This window comes from Prenolepis imparis, unplaced genomic scaffold, assembly GCF_030444845.1.
Source record: "Prenolepis imparis isolate NDT839.2.m4 unplaced genomic scaffold, iyPreImpa1.0 SCAF_8, whole genome shotgun sequence".
NCBI classification, from domain to species: domain Eukaryota; kingdom Metazoa; phylum Arthropoda; class Insecta; order Hymenoptera; family Formicidae; genus Prenolepis; species Prenolepis imparis.
The window spans coordinates 12,697,663-12,711,058 of record NW_028141166.1 but is presented as its reverse complement, the minus strand read 5'-3'; the positions used below and the strand labels follow the sequence as shown (position 1 = coordinate 12,711,058).

General features: G+C 39.5%; 1 protein-coding gene across 2 annotated transcripts in view; it reads left to right on the top strand.

Moving 5' to 3' along the window:
* The window catches only part of LOC145939685 (uncharacterized), a 206,575-nt gene that overhangs the window by 153,933 nt on the left and 39,246 nt on the right, over positions 1–13,396 (top strand). For both annotated transcript variants that reach the window (XM_083044179.1, XM_083044178.1), the window contains one exon: positions 4,423–4,529. The gene's annotated coding sequence lies outside the window, so the exon portion shown is untranslated. The remainder of the gene's footprint in view (positions 1–4,422; positions 4,530–13,396) is intronic.

The following is a 13,396-nucleotide window of genomic DNA, read 5'->3' as shown; positions in this document are numbered from 1 at the left end:
ATTTACTCTAAGGATCTTCGATTATAAATGTTTATGTATGTTTAAAAATGTCTCGACGCAATTTGAGCAATTAAGCCAATCTGAGATAAATTTTTTTATCTGCTCGATATGATTTAATAGCATCCGAAAATTTGTTCCGCGCCCAAAAAAATGCGAAACCAAAAAATGGAATGATATCGACGAAACGCGCTGTGCGAGAAGAATGCGATATTTCTCTGGTGACAATCGTTTTTCACCGAGAATTGTTATGAGAAATCCACGAAATCATCGTCATAAATTTTCACACGCTGCGGTTTTCGGTGCAGAAATTTATTAATGCAAATCAGACGCTCGTATAACGATGCGAATGAGAATGACTTTGATTGATGATTCGCCGGAACAATTTGTCAGTTTTTCACTGACGCGTCGTTGTTATATCACGGCTATCGGATTACCGCGGTAAATTTTCGCGTTTTAACGAGATCCGCGCGATTTCCCGATCGCCTTCGCCACCACGAAATTTATTAACGCCAATAAAACGTGCTTGACTTATAGAACAATGGGGGAAAATTTCTTTTCATCTCGATATAGATACTCACACACGTACGAATTTAAACGTTCGATTTAATTTCATCGCTCGCGCTCGAATGTCTCTCGACGGGAAGTACTCTAATCGAAAGTAGCTTCGCTCTTATACGGTCACTGAATTATCCTCGTGTTTTGCGTATATATGCGCGCGCGTACTTACACGTATAGAAAGAGTTAGATATGTGGTACGCACTCGTACGTAACGGTCGTAACATAAAATGCAATACATGGTAATTTATGCAGGCGCCACCAGGAAATAGCGCTCTGGTCATTCGACTCTTCATAGCATATATGAATATACGGTGTGTCGGTTTACGTTTTATTTCTTCTCGATAATAAGATCACGAGGATTATTACTCGTAATATTGAATTTAAAATTTCCACATAAAGGGAAATTGTGTAACAGATACTTGGAAGTATTATTACGGGGTCAAAGGTTCAGTTCAAGTTTCGATCGATTTTAGATAATTGTAAGATAAATTCATATAGTGTTGAAAGTCATATATTAGTTATTAATGTTCTCCTTTATTTAATCTACAAAAGAATGCGAGACGTTAGAATGTAATTCTCAAAAGCAGACGAGGTGAATTTTAACAAATATTTTCAACAGTATTGCAATTTGTATTATGACCCTATTTAAAGATCTAAAAGAACTTTTTTTCAGAGAGAACTAGATATATATATAGAAATAATTTAACAACTATACAGAATAAAATATAGTTAGCATATCGTTTATTTTCGCATTCTCCGTTCATCGAGAAAACAAACGTTCGCCAAGTGAATGTAGTAAGCTTTTAGAATTGGATAATTTGAAATTGAAATTACGACATGTGTGGAATCTCGACGAGAGGATTTTGCCTTCGCAAAGAAAGGGACGAATACCACTTCCCGGCTTGCTCTCTCGCCTGCTTTCATTTCCTTTTTGTTCTTGCTCTCTCATGCGCGTTTCTGCGCCTCCCTTTTTCTTTCCCCGGACATTCGCCGGTAAAAGGCGAGCATCCATTGTTTCGGCGCGGTGTTTACTTCGCCGGAAACAAATGACCGGGCGCATAAAGACGATGGCAAAAAACCGCTAGTTTTCTTCGTTAAAACTAATATACGTCATCATTATTTTTAATAACGCAAAAAAGGGATAAGAACCCTATCACTATCGGGTGGAGGAGTTGCTTCTACTCGTCGCAGGCTTTCTGTCGCTTCTGCTTTTTTCCATGTTCGTTTGTCGGGATTAACAAGGGTTGACAGACCGGCGACTGAAGGTCCGTCATTATGTGTGTTTCGGTCCTCGACAATTATTATAGTATTTAATAATCGTCTTATTAAACAAAAAATGTAAACGATAATAATTATAATTATGATTAATTTTTGTAATTTCTTTTACATCAGAAAATTTGAGAAGAGATCGCTGTTTGACAAATGTTTTCGGCGACATAATGCAACGTAAAATTACTTCATCGTCTTTGCAAAAATTTGACCGAAAATTCCGTGACGAAGAGAGAGCGCGCGATCATTACACGCTGAATTACGGTCAATTAATGCGCTAATTAGGAATTCGCCCGTGATTACCGATGCATATGCATAAAATCCCTGCGCCGGACTTCACGCCACCCAGTCTGCAATCAATTTCCATTCAGGCGGGATTGGGAATGAGTTTTTTCGCGGCACCGCGCTGCGTGCAGAGCCAACCTTTTACTTGAGACACACTTTTACGTCTCTATTAAGGCCGCGGTGTCGCGTGTAATCCGGCTGCCGGACTTAATCTGTTTAATGGCTTTCGTGCGCAAGAATATTGCGTCGGGGCGGCGCGGCGTTCTCTGACGCTCACGCAACTGCATGGTGGATCGAAGATCGCGAATTCTTTTCTCGATCCCGGCGAATGCTCAAAAGATTGTTCCCAATGTGCAGTGTACGACGAAATAAAAAAGTCATTTACTCGCGGTAAATTTTGAACAGTCATTAAAAATAATAAAGAGGATGATATATTTGTCTTGTTTTTTAAATAAAATATATTAAACATATTATATATATATATATCTATAATTTTACTCTACATATGTATAACATTTTTAATATATTTTATTTAAAAAATAAAATTATATACTCATACGCGCTTCTATATACAACCTTTGTCGGCACGAAAAAGATGATTCGAAGGTGTCTTAAGCGCCCTAACAATGTGAGGGCAAAATTATATAGTTACCGACTCGATGCACGCGTCAGCCAGTAATTGCGACGCGATGCAAAAGATGCGCCCCGTCTTTTGCATGCATGCAACGGCGCCAGCCGTGACGCAGACGTAGGTGATTAAGTGCATTTGTCAGAAGTTTATCGACATCGTACCGCCGCTCAGCTCTCCTTTACTCAATCAGTTCCAAGTGATCTTCCTGCCGGTGTCAGATTTCATCAGCGTCAAAATTCTGCCGAATCAGGAAGGACGTCGATATTATCGCCGATAAAATCAGCTACGTGCATGTATAAAATTTCAGACAAAAGGAACATCTTTTGCCTTTTAAGCGTTTCCGCCATTAAAAAAATGTTTGAATTTCTTTCAGTGGTTTTCTTCGTAAAGTTACAAAAGATAAAACGCCAATTAAATCGGCGACGCTTAAATACGAAACAATTTTTCAGATCAAACAGAGAGATTAGTGTTCCATATGAAACTTATCACATACACATTCGTATGCCTTCTATCGTTAATATTTACTCTCATTATTATTAGCGACTTTTCTTTTGACATACGCGCACTTTGGAGAAGGAAAGTGACCATCAACACGCGTAACCCACGCTTCCTCTTTGTCAGAGTGACGACGTTGCAATTATTTCTCTGCCACCGTACATGGTAGTGTTATCTGCTGCATCGGAGTACGTTCAATAATCTTGACTGAAATCGTGGCTATCTGTTTCGTATATCTTATTTTCTTACGATACTTTGGCACGAGTCGGAATGCGGCGCCGGAGGCTTCACCGGTCCACTTTTTGCTAGCTCACTCTCAATCACCGTGTATGCGCTACGATCGAGATCGAAGGTTTGAAGAGAGGTCATCGAAGAGAGGTGTTAATGGAATATTTTTTTTCGTTAGAATGAGATTCGATATATGTGTAACAATTAAATGAAGTAAATCGCGGGGATAAAAATATATATACATCTAATTATTTTCGATGAATTAAATATAAGAAATGAGAGGAAATAATTTTTAATGTGATACAATGAAAAATTTTCTAGAAATATTCTACGTATGTCATTTAGAATCAAGAATTTATCACTTTTTATTAAATTTTAATTTAATAATTTAAATTTTAATTAAAAAGTTTTGATTTAATTGCAATCAAAGGGCTTTAGATAGACGCCGTTCCTCTTTCGCTTACGTCAACTCCCCATCATCTCCAACTTGTTTGATTTCAATTTACACGTTGTTTCTTATAGAGTCACATCATTTTAATTTAATTTAATATTTGTTTATATAAAAAAAATTACACAAGTACAAAATACATAACATTAACAATATCAGGTATATCGCGAGTGAACTTTGATCTCTGCCAGGTGTTTCAGATCGCTATGGGGGCGTTGTGTATTCATATGAGTTTTTATAATAGCTCTCTCTCATGCGGGTGCATTCATATCGAACAATCCATTCATATTAGTTAATCTGGTACACGTTTCATCAGCTGGTAGTCGCGTGTGAAAGATTTAAATATCGTCGGTCGATCTCTTCATTGAAGTAGCGTATTCATTGATTAAAGATACTATAAAAATTATTGTTATATATATATTTATTTTTAATGCAGATCAATTTTTCTGAAATTGCGAAGAATCTAATCATGAATTAAAGACGAATAATTTTAATATTTTTGTTGCAGATTTTCAATCGTCGTGTGAACGCATTTTCTACGGACGGATCACTTTCTTCAGTCTCTTATGATAGCGAGCTTCGCATAACAGCTGTTGCTGCGTATGATAGCGTAAGGTAAGATTTTTAATGTATCTCGAAGCCGACGTGAGCGCATACTTGCTTATCCACGTTGTTGTTTACTCCCTTCACGTGCGGCATATGGCGCACAATGATTTTTCCTTGGAGATAATTATGCGAAACCATCTATCCGAGTAAAGGACACCACTTGCGTCTTTTTCCTTCCTTCCTTCTCTCGCGCTACTCTGTTTCACATATGGGGACTCTCGTTACCTATACGCACGAGAGAAAGTTGCGTCATAAGCGAGCGAACGTGAATATAATGCGCTTAGAGTAGTTCGAAAATTGCCCATCTGCTCTAGTAGGATACTGTCGGTGCGAAATGAAGTAATATGAAGGATGTGCGATTTCAAAGTGCGGTCTAATCAGAATACGGAAAGATTGCAATCGGCATAATTTATTTCAGGGTTACATAGAGTTATTTCGAGTTTACATTATATCCATAACGTTATTTTTTCCAGTACTTTACACTTATAGTTATTATAATAATATTTCGCGGGGCCGCGATTATTTTTTTCTCATTACGCAGACGCACGTAGGGGGGCAAACGAGAAGGAAGAACGAGAAAGAGAGAGAGTCCCGTCTGCTAATTTGAATATTGAGTTGCGGGGGTGTCGGTAACGGGCAGCTGCACAACTCGCATAAAACATAAAACGTCTCTAGAACCATTTGCTCCTCCAGACGGAGGAACGTGGGTGCGTTCGAGTCAAGCCAAATACCTACCTACTCCTTTGAGTACCGAAAGATCTCCTGCGAACGACGCCCCGAAGACAAAACGCTCGCGTGTCCCGAACAAATTCTCTGAACTCTGACGAAACTCGTTTTGCTTCTCGCTCGTTGATACGCGAATTTATATCGTGTATGTATATGAGAGAAAATTAAAATTTTTATTGTTTTAGTGAATACTTATCTTAATATTGTGTATACAAGTTTCGATAATTTATAAACGATGGTTCCACTCTCATCCTCCCACGCAATCCTATATCTTACAAATAGAAGAAAGTTACGTATTTTATAATGACGCGAACGATTTCAAGAGTGTTAATTCATAAAACCTGTATTAGAATTATATAAGCAAATATTTCGGAGCTTCGACATATACGTATACACTGAGAGAATTTTCTCTTAGAATTTACCCTGAGAATCATGGTAATCGTGGGACAATATGGTATGGAAAGAATTTTATGAGAATTTCTCTGATATATTTATCTATAAAGATAATAATATATCTATCACAATAAAATATAAAATATGTTTGATTACTTTTACTAAACTGCATAGTAAAATTAATCAAACATTTTATATTTTATTGTGATAGATATTATTATTTATATTGTGATAAATATTAATCAGAGAAATTCTTAAAATTTTTTCCATACCATATTGTCTCACGATTGCCATGATTTTCAGAGTAAATTCTAAGAGAAAATTCTCTCTGTGTATGTATACCTATATGCAAATAGTAAAAAAAAATTATTAAATTGCAATGGTAATGCATTTTTCTACTTTCATATGTCTGTCTGCATTTTCTATTCGCTTTTTATATATTTTTGTGCCAGATATTTATATAATAATACTTTATCATGCCCCTTGAAATGGCTTACATTTTAATACAAAACAGCTTAAACGTTTTATATGGGGGGATATACAAGAAATTTCTATACAATATACATACACATATATGATAAGACTTTATCTCGTCGATTAACTAACGGCTTTTTTTATACATCTGCCATTTCACTATAATGTTCATGTAATCAGCCACTCAACAGTATAAACGCTCGCATGCGTTTTACTTGCGCGACGTCGTTGAAAGAATTATTTTTATCTTTAACGAGACACAACGTTCGTTTATATATACATAAAAAAATACTCGCAGCCTTTGTTAGATTTAGCTCTATGCATATAAATATTTCCATAACGGACAACAAAGACAGTGCAGTTCATTAATATTGTAAAATTCACTTCGCCGTCACAGGCTAATGAAAATTGAATGAAAATTTCCAAGCGAGTGTAATCGCTGCAATAAATCTGACCTTAATTCGCGCGATCGACACGCCTTGTTCTTTCTTTTCCTCTTTGCAAGATCCCCAGTTAGAACTTTGCAAATATTATTCTCCATCTTGTCCGCGGGCGTCCTAAGCGACGATACTGCTTTGTCGTGAAAGGATTCCCACAAAAGGTCCAATCATTCAGCCAGAAACGTAATGAATGGCCGGCATTTACATACGAAGATGGCGAGTATCTTATTACAAGGCAACCGAGGGGGTGGGTTACATTTCGTTCGGTTAAGCTCGACCGAACAATGCTCGACCGAGGTGGTCGCGGAGGTAATACTCGGACGACGCGTTGCTGAAGACATGATTAACATTCGTTAATAAGATGGATGCGTGTGACGGGCATTGTTGACCCGTTGACATTGGGTGTGATTTAGGTACCTCGCTCGTATTCGAGACTGCTGGGATCTTCTACTACTAGCGCGAGGAAGAGGGAGAATCGCTCGCCATTGTCTGTCGCGTTTTTTCATTGCCTCGTTAGAGAACGCGTCAAAGTTCGGGAAAATGAAGAATTCTCTCGTAGGTGTACCTTTTCAGGGAGGGGGGGGGGGAGATAATTTTAATTTTTTATAAATTTTTGTTTTCGAAGTAAATATACCGTTTGACATTTCACAGATGGTAGGAATCGAGCTAATAAAGTATATCTACGTCGCAATTTTTTTTCCTGAAATTTTTATATGGAAAATAAATATCTTTTCTATAGTTACTTGTAATCAATTAATTTAAGATAATTTATCATCTTAAATCTATATTAATTTGCACATGAAAATTGTCACGTATATTTTGCGTTATTTTGTCTCATTTCTTTTCTCTTGAAATTGAAATAATGTCGGAATCTATAGCTCCTACCATCTGTAAAGTTTCTTGCGGATGAAAAAGTGTCGGTTTCCAACCTTCATCGTTTTATGACGCGACATCGTCCTTCGGATAATTAGCATCGATCCAGAATGGAGAAGAAAAGCGGGCAGCTGCGTCTTCTACCACGTTCAGTTAAGCTACAGTGTTAAAGCAGAACGAAACGACGTTTACGACGCGCGACCGGTGTCAGAGCGAGAAAGGGTGTTAGTTTCACTTGGGTGGTCCCGCGACTCCTTCAGGATTAATCGGCGACGTCTCCGGGACACAATATATAAATTGGGCTGCTCGGCCGTCCCTTCCACGACCTCCGGTCTCACTTGCGGGATTACAAATGCCCGGTCCTTCGGTCCTTAGCATCATTGTAGATGGCTATCTCTCGTGCGCCGCCGAAGGATTGCTCCCGGTCTTGCTTCGACTTTGATCGAAGTACCCGAGCGATCGTGCGACTCTCCCCGAGTAAGCTCTTCGTGGTTTTACATACAGGATCTTTTTTCTAAAGGTAGGAATCTCCTGTTAGTCACGTATTACATTCCGAGACAATGTGATCGATTAATCATTGGATTTTTCAAATGTAATCCACCGCTTTAATGAGGAATTTTGTTTGATACGTTGTTCGGTGGCTGGTCGGGTTACTCTTTTTAAGGATCGCTCATAAATTTGAAGAGATACTCTTTACTGGAAATGTAAAAAGGGCTACATCTTTTTTTACTTTAATTTTATTTTTCTCAAGCTCCACACAAATTATTTTACTTTCTATCGCATGGATGCAAACGCTTGAATCAATTAAAATCATGTTCTTACAGTACTTCACAGATGCTCGTCATCGAACTGTACGGACCATCGATTTAACGTAAAGTTACAGGTGCCGCGAGGTAATCCGACATTCCTACCGCGTCACGACATCCTCCGCGACGTTAATCCTGCAGGAACCGAACGTATGGAATACCGTAGCCCTTTTTCGTCCCGTCGAAAATTACCATCTAGTCACCATTCTTGGCGTGCGCTATCATCAATAATGTATCCGAGGTCAAGCCCGACCCCGTCCTCGTTCCCGGTATGCATCTATCTCGCATTCTCCTCCGCGCAACGTTCTCCCCTTTCTGTTATCTACATATGTATACCACAGTGTGTATTTCTTTACAAAATTTATTCCCTCGTACACAAGAGAATGAACGGCTAGCATTTACGAGACTTTCTTTCCGAGACGATCATTTTTTGGTGTAGAACGTGCTTCTCCCTTTTCCTCGTTTCACTAGAATTCATTATTCCTCGCGATTCTTCAACCTTACATTTTGTATCTTGCTCAATAATGATAACGCATCGCGTCGGATTACTACCGCAGATTTAAAGCTAAGATCTGATATGTAATGAGAATAACTGGACTTTGTTTTGCTGAGATATCGCAATGAGAAAGTTAAGAACGAAATTTTCGCCTTCACCAGCACTCCCTCCTTCTTCGAAATCCGGCATATTAACACAATAAATTAAATGTTTAATCCTCTTAACGTCGCATTCGTCTCGCACGTTCAAGTGTCAAAATTCATTTTCTTTTTCTTGCACTTTTTTCTCCCTTCTTTTTTTTACCCATATTTGCGGGAAATATGTTTTACAGAATTCATAGGTTTATTTTATCACGTACTCTCGGCGGAATTTTTATCAGAAATATTCCTTTTACTGCTCGTAAACATCCTGCCCCGATAGCTTGAATCTCGCATCATGTTATAAAAATGGAGACCAGTTACTTCGTTCATATCGATATGTTGACATTATTAGAAAAAAAGATTCAAAAAGTTCTTCCAAGTTTTTTTTTTTTTCACTTGGATATCACCAATTAAACATTTATAACTTTCTATAGAATACATGAAATGTGGATTAAAATTCTCTTAAATAATATCTTCCTCGTTTCATTATCATTTTTATTATGAAAATATAAGTGACTGTACAAAAGGTTGAGGTCATCTTTATGACCGATTACGAACATTTCCTGTCGGATTCAGCCATCCCCGTTGCGCTCTCTCTCCAAAATCGCGCGATATTTATAGCACAACCGACGAGAGCCCGCAACAAAAATCTCCAAGTGATCATAAAATCTCACAAGCGAGCTATTCATCGCCACGCTGTCTCAAAGTATAAGACTCATCATTATTCGTTGATGAAGAGCGTCGAGAACGATGACGGGCCGCATTCGCTCTGTCTAAAACAACGCGTTCTTTCAGCCTCCCTCACGCAATAGACCGACGCGAGGAGTCGATGAGAGGAGGACAGGGGATCACGTTGTCGGTCGCCAGCTTAAAGTTCATCGCGGCTCCACCAACCTCCAACACAAGGATATCGTTATATCCTTCAATTAAAGAGAATCGACCGGCTCATTTCCGAATTAGAAACTCGTCCGCGATGGTTTCGCCTTTTGCACGCTCATAATATTACCCAAAGTGCTCCCCATTTCCTATCTCTCCGCGTAAAAGAAATCGAGACGTTTTCGATTCGAAATGGTACCTGTCTCCTTGAAAGGTGGATAGTACTTACGAAAACGACGAAGGTGGATCGATTCCGAAATCTAGCATGACCAATTTTCATGGAACCTCTTCGAATCCGAAATAAATACTCGATGCTCGGAATGGAATAATCTCTCTCTTTCTGTCTGAAAAGAGATACCGTGTTTCTCAGTTAATTGAGTATAAATTGGATCCAATCTAATTCGAATTAAGGCCACAGGATCCGCGGCAGACATCTGTGTTTTTTCTTGCTAACGCCTAGGAGATCCTTTCCTAGAAACGAGGTTCACACATTTATTTGTACGATTGTACTTCATCATCGATTCGAAATTTGATGATAAAAATTGTTCTCTTTTTTTTACATTTTATTATCGATAGAAAATGCTGCGTAAATCTATAAATGAATGAAATGTATTAAAATTATGCATTAAATTACATTTCCGATGTTGAATGTTATTCCAATAGAACGTCATATTCCTGTGTGCAAATACCGGCAGGTTGATTCAAACGCGAATCTCATCTCGATCTAAGGACCATCGTAGTCCAATGTTCATCTGGAGAGCTCATTCGTAGAGCACAATTTCGAGGCAATTCGAATCTCGAGACTTACAATGTCCCGATCTTTTCACCCCTGCGTGTACGTTTAGTCGTACCACCTGTGCATCTTTAAATCCGGTTATAAAAAGATCCACACACGCTTAGATGGTCCTGCCGCGATGAGAGTGCGAGCGAGAAAGAGCGAGAGTGGATTCAAGGAGCAGTTCACAATAAGCGGTGCTCTCTCTGCGCGCGATACAAGCGGAGAGAGACCACCGGCCAGGCTCGTTTTCGACGAGTAGTAAACGCGTCTCGAATTGAAATGGCCTGAGTGCGATAGGGTTTAATTCATCTTCAAATCCCATGATCCATGCGAGGACCCATGAGAAATCCATCCAGCCGAGAATAGATTTATCCGTTCGCCGAGTGGACGGATTAAGTCGGGGAGAGAAAAGATCCAGATATCTATCTTATTATTTCAGAAGACCGGGAATTACGACGTAACTTTTGCATGTAATCCTGCCATGTAATACGCTTGAATAAGTCACTGAACGAAATCGGAAACCTAAGAAAGTTTCTTTATTACAAAAGAGAAGTGAAAAGTAAATGCAAGCAGCATATTTATTTAAAATAACGAAGAAGAGAAACATCGATTAAAATATCGAGTAAAAGAAGTCTGAGCGTATTCGCGCGTCAACGTCCTCATAAATATCTCGAAATGACATGTATATACTTTTAATCGTACGCGCCAATATATATATCGGAATAATTTTCAGCGGTCAAAGAGATTCAATTTCGGCCGTGATGTGCGGCGGGAAAGCGGGCGCGTACGTGTCAATTAAAGCGGATCGCTCGTTCGCTTTCGTGCGTCACGTATAGCGTGCATTTGATTAACTCCGTTTTCGCCCGTCACTCGAGAGTATCTCTTCCCCCCATTGATGCCAGCAGCATCGATCCTGTGCGTTTATACGTCCCGGCGGGCAGTCGTTATTTGGTTAAGCGAGTATATATACGGGACACCCTAGTACATCTTGATCGATCATTCGAACCGAAATAGAATGTCAATTATTTCGTGAATCTTTTTTAACGAGCATCGCTTTTGTAAATCGAAAGTTCTCTTTGCAACGAGAATTTTACGATTTATAACTGAGAAATAAAGCCAACGTTTATCGTTCGTGAAATTATTACAAGTATCGACTATCGTCGATGCATTAATGAGAGGATTCGCCGAGAGAAAATGTTTAATTACTCACAGTGTAACAAATATAAAGCCTTTCGACGTTTAATTTTATTTTATCGTTCACGGTGACCTCGAAACATGGAGGTAATGCGCGAAGCGTTTATTTCCTTCTTTCTTCGTGGCATCGGGTCGGATCTCCATCGAAATTCTCGTTATTGAGATTAATCAGCGTGTAATCAGCCCGTAAGCACGATACCTTAAACGGATGGGTAAGATGCGAAACTTGCAGTTTGTGGCACAGCCGTATTACTCTCCACACACACACAGATCTGCCATAGCAAGGTGCGAAATCCATATTTGGCGATGCTTCGATAAATCTGCGCCGAGACAGAAACGAAAGCTCTGATGTCCAATTTTTATTATTATCTGCCGCTTTATCTTCTCGTTTATTATCGATTTAAGTTCAGCTGTGTATGTGGTCTTCGAACATCTGTTTTAATTGGTTTACCATAAAAGTCAGTCCGTGTATGATATGATGAACCATAGATCGACAGATGAAAGCAAAAAGTCTCATTTTGTCAAATTCTCATATATTTTTATAAAAAGATTATTTTAGAGAAATATATTATAATTTACTATAATTAATTGTCATTTTCTTGAAGTATAAAAGAAAACAGAAATTTAGAGGCATTGTTGATTTGATCGAGTCATTTGCTCAAGTCAAAACTTGCCAATTTATTAACAAAAAATTTTAACCAACATTTTATCGAATTAGAAATTTCTTTAGACACAAGCGCACATGTCTCATCTCTGTAATGCTCTTTAACACGTTCCTCTTTTTAATGCCATTTAATTTGGAGCCTCGCGAAATGTAGTTCCGACAAATTCCTCTACTGCGGGCCAATTATTAATCCATCATTCTCACCCTGCTCACAACACCCGCGTGTTTTTTCGTCTTTCGGCCAAGCCGCCTCGCATCCGATTTAATTTGGTCGGCGCGATCTCACCCGAAGCGTGTGATCGCGCTCGATTATGGCCGCGGCACCTGCTTAAGCCGTTTCCACACCGCTCGCGGCAAAAACTTTCTTATGCTCGAGCCGACGGTGATTACGAATGAGATTCGCGTGCACGGCGTAGACTGTAGACCGTACTCGCGCGTCCGGCTTCATTGAAATCCGCGAGCCGCCGAAAAGACGTGCTAATGAGCAAGACGCACGGTTGATTATAGAGCGGCGAAACGGGAAACGAGCTGTCCGGCAGGAAGAAGCGCCGAGATGAGCGCTAAATGGCAAAGAAGCGACCACCTAGCGGGCTAAGGTGAACGGGGCAAACCCTTTCCATTGGAAAAGTGAGAGCCGAGTCGATAGGAGATCGGCAGATGTCTCGTGACGGCGTCCGCATCGATATACGATGACCGCCAGGAAAGTGTCATAATCTCGGGCTTTGCTCGTGCCAGCTGGCTAATTTCCTATGCCGCCCAGAGCACGGCGCAAATGACGCTTGGTGGAACGTGTAATGCGGATAGGCTGCAAGAGACTTAAGCAGGGCTTTAAGGCTTTTACGGAACCCCGACGTTACAATAGACGCTTTTGCGTTGATAATTATAATGCGATTCGAGATATGCCGCGGCAATTCCAGGTGGCAAATTCCTGAGGACACCACTTAGCGGCTCGTCTTTTTACCAAGCGGCTTGTTTTCTCCGCCGCTCTGTAATCAATCGTGCATCTCGTTCATTAG